Raw genomic sequence first — 11181 nt, 5'->3', positions numbered from 1 at the left:
GAAGAAAGGTCCACAAGCAAGTTCTCAACTCTAGGAAACTTAAGCAAAGAATGTAAGCTTCCCCTCACCTGTGGTACAAGGCTTTCATGTGATTTTCGGATTCTTTTTCTATGCCTTGAAAGAAAGTTTTCCCCTATGTTTGTATACATATATGATGCATGATCAGAGGTGTATGTAACCCTAGAATTTCAATCAAAAATATTGTAAATAGGTTAGGAAAATTATTGTCTAACCAAACTAGTGCAAGTTTCCCTCTATGAAATGCTAAGGACCTTCCTATGATTTTCTTGATTGGAAGTTGATTGGAACCAAAAGAACCCCACTCTCATGTTTCGGCCAAGAAAGAATTTAGGGTTAGGAGGACCTTGAATTTAAAATAACTATGCTTATATGACATGATATAAAGTTCTTAAGAGTTGTATACTTGTATGTTGAAAGAAACTCATGAACCTTACTCTTAATATTTCGGCCATGGTAAGGTGATAGTTTAGAGAAGCTTAAACAAAATTCTAATATGCTCAATGACCTCTGTGATATTATGTTATGAAAGATGATTAATACTCTCATGTTTAATTGGAATGTAGAAAATTAGTTACATGATTTATGACATGTAAGATCACAAGAGTCCTAGCTTGTTTATGATCCAACCTTGTGTATGATGTTCTTAGTAAATCTTGCTATGAAATTTACTTAGGTTTCCCATGCTTTAGGCCACTTAAAGGAAGTTTATATTCTATGAATTTCGGCCAAGTAAGGTTTAAAGGACCTAGAGGCCTTGGAAATGAAACCTAAGGGGTTAAAAGTACTTCTTATGAAAACTTGATAATGTGTGAATGTGATACATGTTTGTATGACCTAAAGGAATCATTATGTGTTCGGCCATGAAGGGATAGATGCCCTAGAAACCCTAGAACAAAAATTAAATATGTCTATGCCATGCTGTATGAAAATGATATGATAATAAGTTAGAATGCATAATTGCTTTAGTTACGAAATGATATGCATAATGAAGTTATATTATGAAATATGCCATGATGTGTTATAGCATAGAAAATGCTATACATAATGAAAAGAAATGAAGTTATGTTATGATATGTGATAGCATAGAAAATGCTATACATAATGAAAAGAAATGAAAAAGAATAAATGCATGAAAGATTGTTAAGGACATGATATGATAGTTATGCATGATAAGTTATTTTTATGGTTTGTACCAAGGGTGGGCTCCGTAAACGCCCCGGAGTCGATGGAGTAAGACTCGGGCCTCGTCAGTAATGGGCCTTTGAGTGCCCTAGGTCGATGGAGTAAGACTCGGGCCTAGTATGTATGCATGGTAGGGCTCAAGACTTGCTACTTTGGACCTACGCATTAAGTATGTGGTACAAACCGGGATCCCAAATGATGATAATATTAATTTCAAGTACTATTAAGTATAAGTTTTCAAATTCACGATGCATTGCCTACATTCATATATGCTTGAATTATATGATGATATGATATAATGTCATGTGATATTATGGTATGAATATGATGCCCTTGTATGTCTCATGCTTGTGATTTATTTGTTTTATGATATGATATTCATGCTTCTATGAAATGATATGTGAATAAGAAATATGCATGATATGTTTGAATAGAATGATATGTTATGTTATGATTAGTTGAGACGATGATATGTTGATCCATTCTTGATATACGATGATTCTCGGTTTTAGTGAGTAGGAAAGGAACTTACTGAGCCATGAGTGCTCATAGCTTACAGATAAAAGAGAAAGCTGGATGTACAGCGGAGCAGCAGGAGGAGCAGATAGTGATGTGTGTGGTGGTGGCTCGGCTAGGACGATTCAGACAAATTAATATTTTTAGTTATAAGTTCAATATATGCACATTTGAACATATCAGAATATGTGATATTATGCTTAATAAATTAAATTCTTTAAAGTTTTTATTCTTCCGCTGTTATAACTAAAGCATGTACGTAAGTATTATAAGAACGTAGCGCCACCTTTGGTTGGGTAAGAAGGGTGGGCGTTACAGGTGGTATCAGAGCCAAGTTAGCCAGCTCACTACACACACATCAAGCTCCTTCCTGCCGCTCCAAGTAAGTACAGTTGCATAATTTATTTGTATGCAAAATAGTATGATACTCTAAGATATATGAATGGTAGCCTAGGAAGGATACCTTAAGCTATACCCTAGAGAATGGTGCATGATGATAAGTAGGATGCATGAATGGTAGCCTAGATACAAGAACCTTAGGCTATAACATAAAAGGAATAATGAATCTTTAAAATCTTGTAGAAATGGACTATATCCCGTTTGAATACGATTCCGAGGATGTGGAATATTCTGACGAATACCTCGAGTTCGCGGATGAACCCGATATGCTGGAATACTTCGACAACTATGTGAGTGACTCGAAATCTCCGGAACACGGCGAGTTCGGAGAGGAAGATCTAGAGGAAATCGAGGAAGGGAATTCAGATGATAATGAAGATGAAGATTCAGAAATTATGGAATATTATGAAGGAGAGAACGAGTTTCCTGAGATGGGCGGGGATGAATTTAACCTTGTTGAATACATGGAAATGGGTTACAACCCCAACGATATAATAGACTTCGAGTGGGGACTGAACAACCTCGAGGGGGAACTAAACGAAGACCCGATGGAACCGGACGAACATGTTGAAGAAGACGAGAGAATGGATGAAGAGACAATAATCGACCCGGAAGAGGCATCGGAGATTCAACCTCCGATAATGCCTGATCCACCCCAGAATGATCTGGGCAAGTCGATACAGGTTGGGTTAATGATGACTACTGCTATCATGTCCATTATGGCAGGAGTAGTCACAACCTACTTGGCCTTTTAAGAGAAGAAGTTATGAACAAAAAAAAAATGTAATAAAAGCTTTTTATGAATAAAAGGAGCAGAAATTGTTATTCTAAGTTCGGGGACGAACTTTCAATAAGTAGGGGAGTTTGTAACACCCCTAGAAAGCCTAGATAAAGTAAGGGCAATGAGAGTACGAATGTAATGAAAAGAATGTGTAGATAGTCTACGTTGAATGTTACGATGGGAAGGATTTAGATGATTAAAAACTTTATGAAAGAAAATAAAGTTGAGAATATAAAGTTCTATACATGATTTATAATGCAAGGAATTAATGTAAACAAAAGAGATATGAGATATTATATATGCATGTATGAAATATTTATGCATAATGCATATACATGAATTATTTTGTACAAAAATATGTTAGGAGAAGGATTTGATCCTTGGTTCTCTTGTGGATGCATGCATGTGTTAACCAAGTGTGATAGGAGTGAATATTGTAAGAGGAGAGATGGGAATTATAATTAAAGGAAAGAAAGGAGAGAAATTAAGAGAAAGAAAAGAGAGAAACTCAAGAAGCATTTCTCTAGCATATTCTTTCTCATTAAGAGGAGAAGTAAATGAGGAGGATGAATCAAGTCAAGTTTTCCTCCCCTCACTTTAGTATAAATAGGCATGGAGGGGGGGAGGGCTTCATCCTCAACTCACTCTCCTCCTCTCCTCCATTTGTGCCGAGCACTCTCCCTCCCTTTTCCTCTTGTTGCCGAGAGCAACAACTCTCCCCTTCTTTCTTTCTTTTTGTTGCCGAGCAACACAAGAGGAAGAAGCCTCTTCTTCCTCCTCCTCTCCACCAAAAGACCTAGCCACTTCTTCCTCCATTGGTGCCGAGCAAAGCAAGCAAGGAAGAAAGGTCCACAAGCAAGTTCTCAACTCTAAGAAACTTAAGCAAAGAATGTAAGCTTCCCCTCACCTGTGGTACAAGGCTTTCATGTGATTTTCGGATTCTTTTTCTATGCCTTGAAAGAAAGTTTTCCCCTATGTTTGTATACATATATGATGCATGATCAGAGGTGTATGTAACCCTAGAATTTCAATCAAAAATATTGTAAATAGGTTAGGAAAATTATTGTCTAACCAAACTAGTGCAAGTTTCCCTCTATGAAATGCTAAGGACCTTCCTATGGTTTTCTTGCTTGGAAGTTGATTGGAACCAAAAGAACCCCACTCTCATGTTTCGGCCAAGAAAGAATTTAGGGTTAGGAGGACCTTGAATTTAAAATAACTATGCTTATATGACATGATATAAAGTTCTTAAGAGTTGTATACTTGTATGTTGAAAGAAACTCATGAACCTTACTCTTAATATTTCGGCCATGGTAAGGTGATAGTTTAGAGAAGCTTAAACAAAATTCTAATATGCTCAATAACCTCTGTGATATTATGTTATGAAAGATGATTAATGCTCTCATGTTTAATTGGAATGTAGAAAATTAGTTACATGATTTATGACATGTAAGATCACAAGAGTCCTAGCTTGTTTATGATCCAACCTTGTGTATGATGTTCTTAGTAAATCTTGCTATGAAATTTACTTAGGTTTCCCATGCTTTAGGCCACTTAAAGGAAGTTTATATTCTATGAATTTCGGCCAAGTAAGGTTTAAAGGACCTAGAGGCCTTGGAAATGAAACCTAAGGGGTTAAAAGTACTTCTTATGAAAACTTGATAATGTGTGAATGTGATACATGTTTGTATGACCTAAATGAATCATTATGTGTTCAGCCATGAAGGGATAGATGCCCTAGAAACCCTAGAACAAAAATTAAATATGTCTATGCCATGCTGTATGAAAATGATATGATAATAAGTTAGAATGCATGATTGCTTTAGTTACGAAATGATATGCATAATGAAGTTATATTATGAAATATGCCATGATGTATTATAGCATAGAAAATGCTATACATAATGAAAAGAAATGAAGTTATGTTATGATATGTGATAGCATAGAAAATGCTATACATAATGAAAAGAAATGAAAAAGAATAAATGCATGAAAGATTGTTAAGGACATGATATGATAGTTATGCATGATAAGTTATTTTTATGGTTTGTACCAAGGGTGGGCTCCATAAGGAGTCGATGGAGTAAGACTCGGGCCTCGTCAGTAATGGGCCTTTGAGTGCCCTAGGTCGATGGAGTAAGACTCGGGCCTAGTATGTATGCATGGTAGGGCTCAAGACTTGCTACTTTGGACCTACGCATTAAGTATGTGGTACAAACCGGGATCCCAAATGATGATAATATTAATTTCAAGTACTATTAAGTATAAGTTTTCAAATTCACGATGCATTGCCTACATTCATATATGCTTGAATTATATGATGATATGATATAATGTCATGTGATATTATGGTATGAATATGATGCCCTTGTATGTCTCATGCTTGTGATTTATTTGTTTTATGATATGATATTCATGCTTCTATGAAATGATATGTGAATAAGAAATATGCATGATATGTTTGAATAGAATGATATGTTATGTTATGATTAGTTGAGACGATGATATGTTGATCCATTCTTGATATACGATGATTCTCGGTTTTAGTGAATAGGAAAGGAACTTACTGAGCCATGAGTGCTCATAGCTTACTTTCCTTGTACCGCAGATAAAAGAGAAAGCTGGATGTACAGCGGAGTAGCAGGAGGAGCAGATAGTGATGTGTGTGGTGGTGGCTCGGCTAGGACGATTCGGACAAATTAATATTTTTAGTTATAAGTTCAATATATGCACATTTGAACAAATCAGAATATGTGATATTATGCTTAATAAATTAAATTCTTTAAAGTTTTTATTCTTCCGCTGTTATAACTAAAGCATGTACGTAAGTAGTATAAGAACGTAGCGCCACCTTTGGTTGGGTAAGAAGGGTGGGCGTTACATTAACCGTGACCTAATTCTACCACAACGAAGGATTGATCAAGAACAGAGAAGAGGCGGAGCAGTGAGGGGTGGCTCTACTCCGTGCAACGCCGGCTACTAGCTAGGGTACGGCGGCGATCCAGTGGTGACGGCGGCTTCAAAAACTAGGGCTAAGTGTTGCGGAAATCAGAAGGAGGGCTGACAGTCGGCGTCGGCTCACAAGGTCGAGCGGCGCATCTTGATCCGAGCGGCGGAGAAGGCTCGGTTGGCGGCGCTAGGGCAAAGGTGACAACGGCGCTGGGTCAAATCTGGTGGCCGGTACAGAGGAGGTGGTCGGCGACGCTGCCAATAGGAGAAAGAACTCGGCATTGGGAGGCGAAGTGGAGAAGAAGAAGGAGTGGAAAGGAGGAAAAAACCAGCGCCGAGCGGTTAGGGCACAACCGTCAGGTCCGAGGGGAAGGCGTCGTGGATGGCTCTGGCTCGCGGGAGGTGAAAAGAAAACGGGAAAGAAAAATAAGGAAAAAGAAAAAGAATTAAATATATAAACTTTTCCTCACTTAAATGGGGTAGCCTAAACAGGCTTTTCCGGGCCCCATTTTTGTCCCCGTTATCTCGTCCGTACGAGCTCCGAAAAATCCCCGAAAAATTTCCAAAAAATTCCGGAAAATTCTCTTATCAATATTTGCCTATTTTTCGGTATTTTACATTCTCCCCCACTAATAAAAATTTGGTCCCCAAATTTCATTATCTACCATTAGCAAGTACCAACAACATATATAAAGTATAAATGCTAAACGGCAAACAAATCACATACCTCATGTAAAAAGATGGGGATATCGAGCTTGGATAGTATCCTCGAGCTCCCAAGTAGCCTCCTCGTCCAAATGATGCTGCCATCCGACTTTAACCAGCCGGATAGTCTTGTTCCGAAACTGACGCTCTTTCTGGTCGAGAATCCGTACCGGAACCTCCTCATAAGTAATGTTAGGCTGAATTGGAACTGGGATATCTGCCAACACATGTGTCAGGTCATGTACGTATCTCATCAGCATCGATACGTGGAATACATCGTGAACACCTGACAGGGACGGTGATAGTGCTAGTCGGTAAGCTACCGCTCCGATCCTCTCCAAGATCTCGAAAGGGCCAATGTACCGCGGAGCTAGCTTACCTCTGAGGCCAAACCTCTTTACTCCTTTCGTGGGTGAAACTCGCAGAAATACATGGTCGCCAACAGAGAACTCTAGTGGTTTGCGTCTCCGATTAGCATAACTCTTTTGGCGGTCCTACGCCTCTGACATCCTCCGTCTGATAGTACGGACCAACTCTGCATCCTGCTGAGCTCTATGAGGTCCCAACAGCTGGGCCTCTCCAACCTCATCCCAGAGAAGGGGTGTCCGACACGGTCTGCCCTACAACGCCTCAAACGGTGCCATCTGGATAACCGAATGAAAGTTGTTGTTGTAAGTAAACTCTACCAACGACAGATGGTCCTCCCAACTGGCTCCGAAATCCATAACACACGATCTCAGCAGATCCTCTAAAGTATGAGTGGTCCGCTCTGACTGTCCATCTGTCTGTAGTTGGAAAGCTGTACTGAAACGGAGCTGTGTGCCCAAGGCCTGCTGCAGACCCTGCCAGAAACGAGACGTGAACCGTGGATCGCTATCCGAAATGATACTCAACGGAACACCATGTAGTCGGATGATCTCTCGGCAATACAGATCTGCCAATCGATCCAGGGAATCAATCCTCCGAATCGCTAAGAAATGCGCGGATTTGGTTAATCGATCAACGATTACCCAAATCGCGTCATGGCCTCGTCGTGTCCTCGGCAATCCCACTACAAAATCCATTGTGATATGTTCCCATTTCTACTCAGGAATAGGAATCCGCTGAAGTAAGTAATCATGCAGGTCTCTGGTGCTCAGCCTTCACTTGGTGACAAACAAGACATCTAGCTACGAAATCCGCGATGTCTTTCTTCATGCCGTTCCACCAATAGGAACGCCTAAAATCTCGATACATACAGGTCCCGCCTGGATGGATCGCAAAACGAGAACGGTGTGCCTACTGAAGTAGCTCCTATAAGACGGAATGAGACTGAGGTACGGATAATCTGCCTCGGAAGTATATAACACCCTCCCCGTCTCGCGTGAACTCGGTCTGTTGCCCGGAGGTTATCTGATTGCTAATGAACTGCAAATGCTGATCACCAGCCTGGGCCTCTCGAATCCTCGTCCTGATCGACGACTGAGCAACCATGGTAACCAGAATACCCTGTTCTGTCGGTCCTTACCCCTCAAGGCCCAAACCAGAGAAACCTTAAATCAAGTCTGTGACCACAACTCGGTGGTAAGCTAAAGTCCCTCCGGACTTCCTGCTAAGCACATCGGCAACCACATTAGCTTTCCCCGGGTGATAGCTAATGGTACAATCAAAATTCTTCAGAAATTCCATCCATCTCCTCTGTCGGAGATTAAGTTCTTCCAAGTAAACAGATATTTGAGACTCTTATAGTCAGTGAAAATCTCAAATGTAACGCCATATAAATAATGTTTCATGGCAAAAATAATGGCGACTTGCTCCAGATCATGTTCAGGGTATTTCTTCTCATGCTTCTTCAACCTACGAGAAGCATAGGAAACTACCATATCGTGCTGCATCAGAACAGTGCTCAAAGCCTGAATAGATGCGTCAGTGTAGAGGACATATCCGTCCTCTCCAGAAGGTAAAACCCAAAATCGGAGCCGACACTAATCTCCGCTTCAGCTCCTAGAAGCTGGTCTTGCCATCCTCAGTCCAAGTGAACTTCACGCATTTCCTGGCCAAGCGTGTATGTAGCATAACAATCCGTGAGAAACCCTCAACGTATCTCCGGAAATATCGAGTCAAACAAAGGAAGTTGCGAGCCTCTTCTATAGACTACGACTACTCCCAACGACAATAAACTCTATCTCCTGTGGAACCACGGTATACTCCTACCACTACAACAAAATCGCTCATAGACATCAGTGGAACAACAACGGTTTTAGGCTAAAACCGATGTCTTTGAGTATTTTACACCGGTTTTTCTAAAAACCGGTGTCTATGAGCGCAGATTTTAGCTCATAGACATCAATTTTTTAGGCGATGTCTATGAGCGCCCTTTTTTGGGTTAATAGACACCGATTTTAACATCGGTTTTTAAAATCCGATGTTAATGAACCCAAATAAAATATTTTAATTTTCCCCACAAGCCAAAATCTGCACACTGTGAATTCCCTCAAAACCTAAATCTTTATCCCGCCCTTCCTCCGCGCGACCATCTCTCTCGCGATAAGCTAAACCGAAACTTAAATCTCCGACCATCCGACCATCCGACCATCTCTCTCAGCCTAAACCTAAACCTCCGACCATCTCTCTCAACCTCATCTCCCTCTTCCCCCCTTCCTAGATCCTCTTTCGATCAGGATCAAGACACGACGAACTTGCTTCTCCGTCCAACCACACCACATCTCCTCCAACTCCTCCATTTGGTTGAGAAGAGGAGGCCTTCTTTGCATTCCAGTAGTTTTTGCTTCATCCATCTCCGGTCCAGCATTCACTGCCACCGCTCGAGCCCTTCTTGACATTCTGGTAATTTTTCCTTTATACATCATCGCTACTGAATTTCTTCCTCATCTTCGACAGTTTCATCTTTTTGATCTCTTGTTTGCAAGTATTAATTGATTGATGCATGCAATGTGTTTGATGAATTTCCTCAAACTCTACCTTGAGTTGATTTGATAATTTTTGTTTGATAGATTGAGGAGTTGTTAGTTCCTGTTGCTAAGTTGGTTTTATGTAATCCTTGAACTATCAAGTTTCTTTTATGTCTAGGCTAATTGTTTTCACTGAAATGTCATGGTTTCTGGTTTAGAAATTTATTGGTATAATGATGAAGTAGTTGGTTTCTGGTATAAAATTTATTGGTAGAATGATGAAGTAGTTGGTTTCTGGTTTATGAAATTTATTCGTATCCTTTCCTTGGTAAGCGTAGTTGGTTTCTTGGAGGACCCGCATAGTTAATTTATTTGTATAATGATGGATAAAGAATTTTGGCTCATTGTTGTAATTGTCTTGATATTTTTGATTGATTCTAGATTCATTAGTACAACAAAATGGACAAGGCATGGATGGCAAAGGATAGATTATCACATGAGTTTGAACTTGGACTAGAATCTTTCTTGCAATTTGCGCTGCAACATGCTACTAATCCTACTAGTATACCTTGTCCTTGTACGAAATGTGGCAATCTATGGAACACTAATATTAATAGCATAAGGGCACATGTGTACTGTAATGGTATAGACTTAACATACAAAAAATGGATATGGCATGGGGAAGAATCTGTATTAGGAGATTTAAAGAAAGAGAATGATGCAGCTGGAGAAAGTGAAAACTATTTTGCTGATAAACCTATAGATATGGTACATGCTGCATATGAAAGTTCAGAGAATCCAGATCAATTTATAAAATTACTTGAGGATGCTGAGAAACCCCTGTATGTTGGGTGTACTAAATTTACAAAGTTATCTGCAATTGTGCAATTATATAACTTGAAAGCGAAATACAGCTGGAGTGATAATAGTTTTACTGAACTACTTGTATTGTTTGGAGAAATGCTTCCCGTTGACAATGAATTGCCTTTATCTTTATATGATGCAAAGAAAAGCTTATGTGCAATGGGGATGACTTATAAGAAAATACATGCTTGCCCTAATGATTGTGTCTTATACTGGAAGGAGTATGAGGATTTTACCGATTGTCCTACTTGTGGGGTGTCAAGGTGGAAGTTGGCCAAGAATTCTAGGATAATTGAAGGAGTCCCTGCAAAAATTTTATGGTACTTTCCTCCTATTCCTAGATTTCAAAGAATGTTTCGGAGCAAGGAAATATCTAAGGAGTTAATTTGGCATGCTAATAAAAGAGTATGTGATGCCTATATGCGACATCCAGCTGATGCACCTTGTTGGAGACTTGTGGATCATAATTGGCCAAATTTTGCTTCTGAGACAAGAAATCTAAGGTTGGCCATAGCAGCTGATGGGATCAATCCTCATAGTTTGATGAGTTCTACATATAGTTGTTGGCCAGTTATAATGATCACCTATAACCTTCCTCCATGGTTGTGTATGAAGAGAAAATATATGATGCTCACGTTGTTGATTTCTGGTCCCAAACAGCCAGGAAATGACATTGATGTGTACTTGGCGCCTTTGATTGACGATTTAAAAGAATTATGGGAAGTTGGTGTTGAAGCATATGATGCACACCGAGAAGAAAGATTCTTGCTTAGAGCTGTCCTATTGTGGACAATTAATGATTTTCCGGCATATGGAAACCTGGCAGGATGCACTGTAAAAGGATATCAAGCATGCCCTATCTGTGGTGAGGAA

This window comes from Zingiber officinale, chromosome 3A (assembly GCF_018446385.1).
Source record: "Zingiber officinale cultivar Zhangliang chromosome 3A, Zo_v1.1, whole genome shotgun sequence".
In the NCBI taxonomy this organism is placed as follows: domain Eukaryota; kingdom Viridiplantae; phylum Streptophyta; class Magnoliopsida; order Zingiberales; family Zingiberaceae; genus Zingiber; species Zingiber officinale.
The sequence above is the reverse complement of the archived record's forward strand: the minus strand, read 5'-3'. Positions refer to the sequence as shown.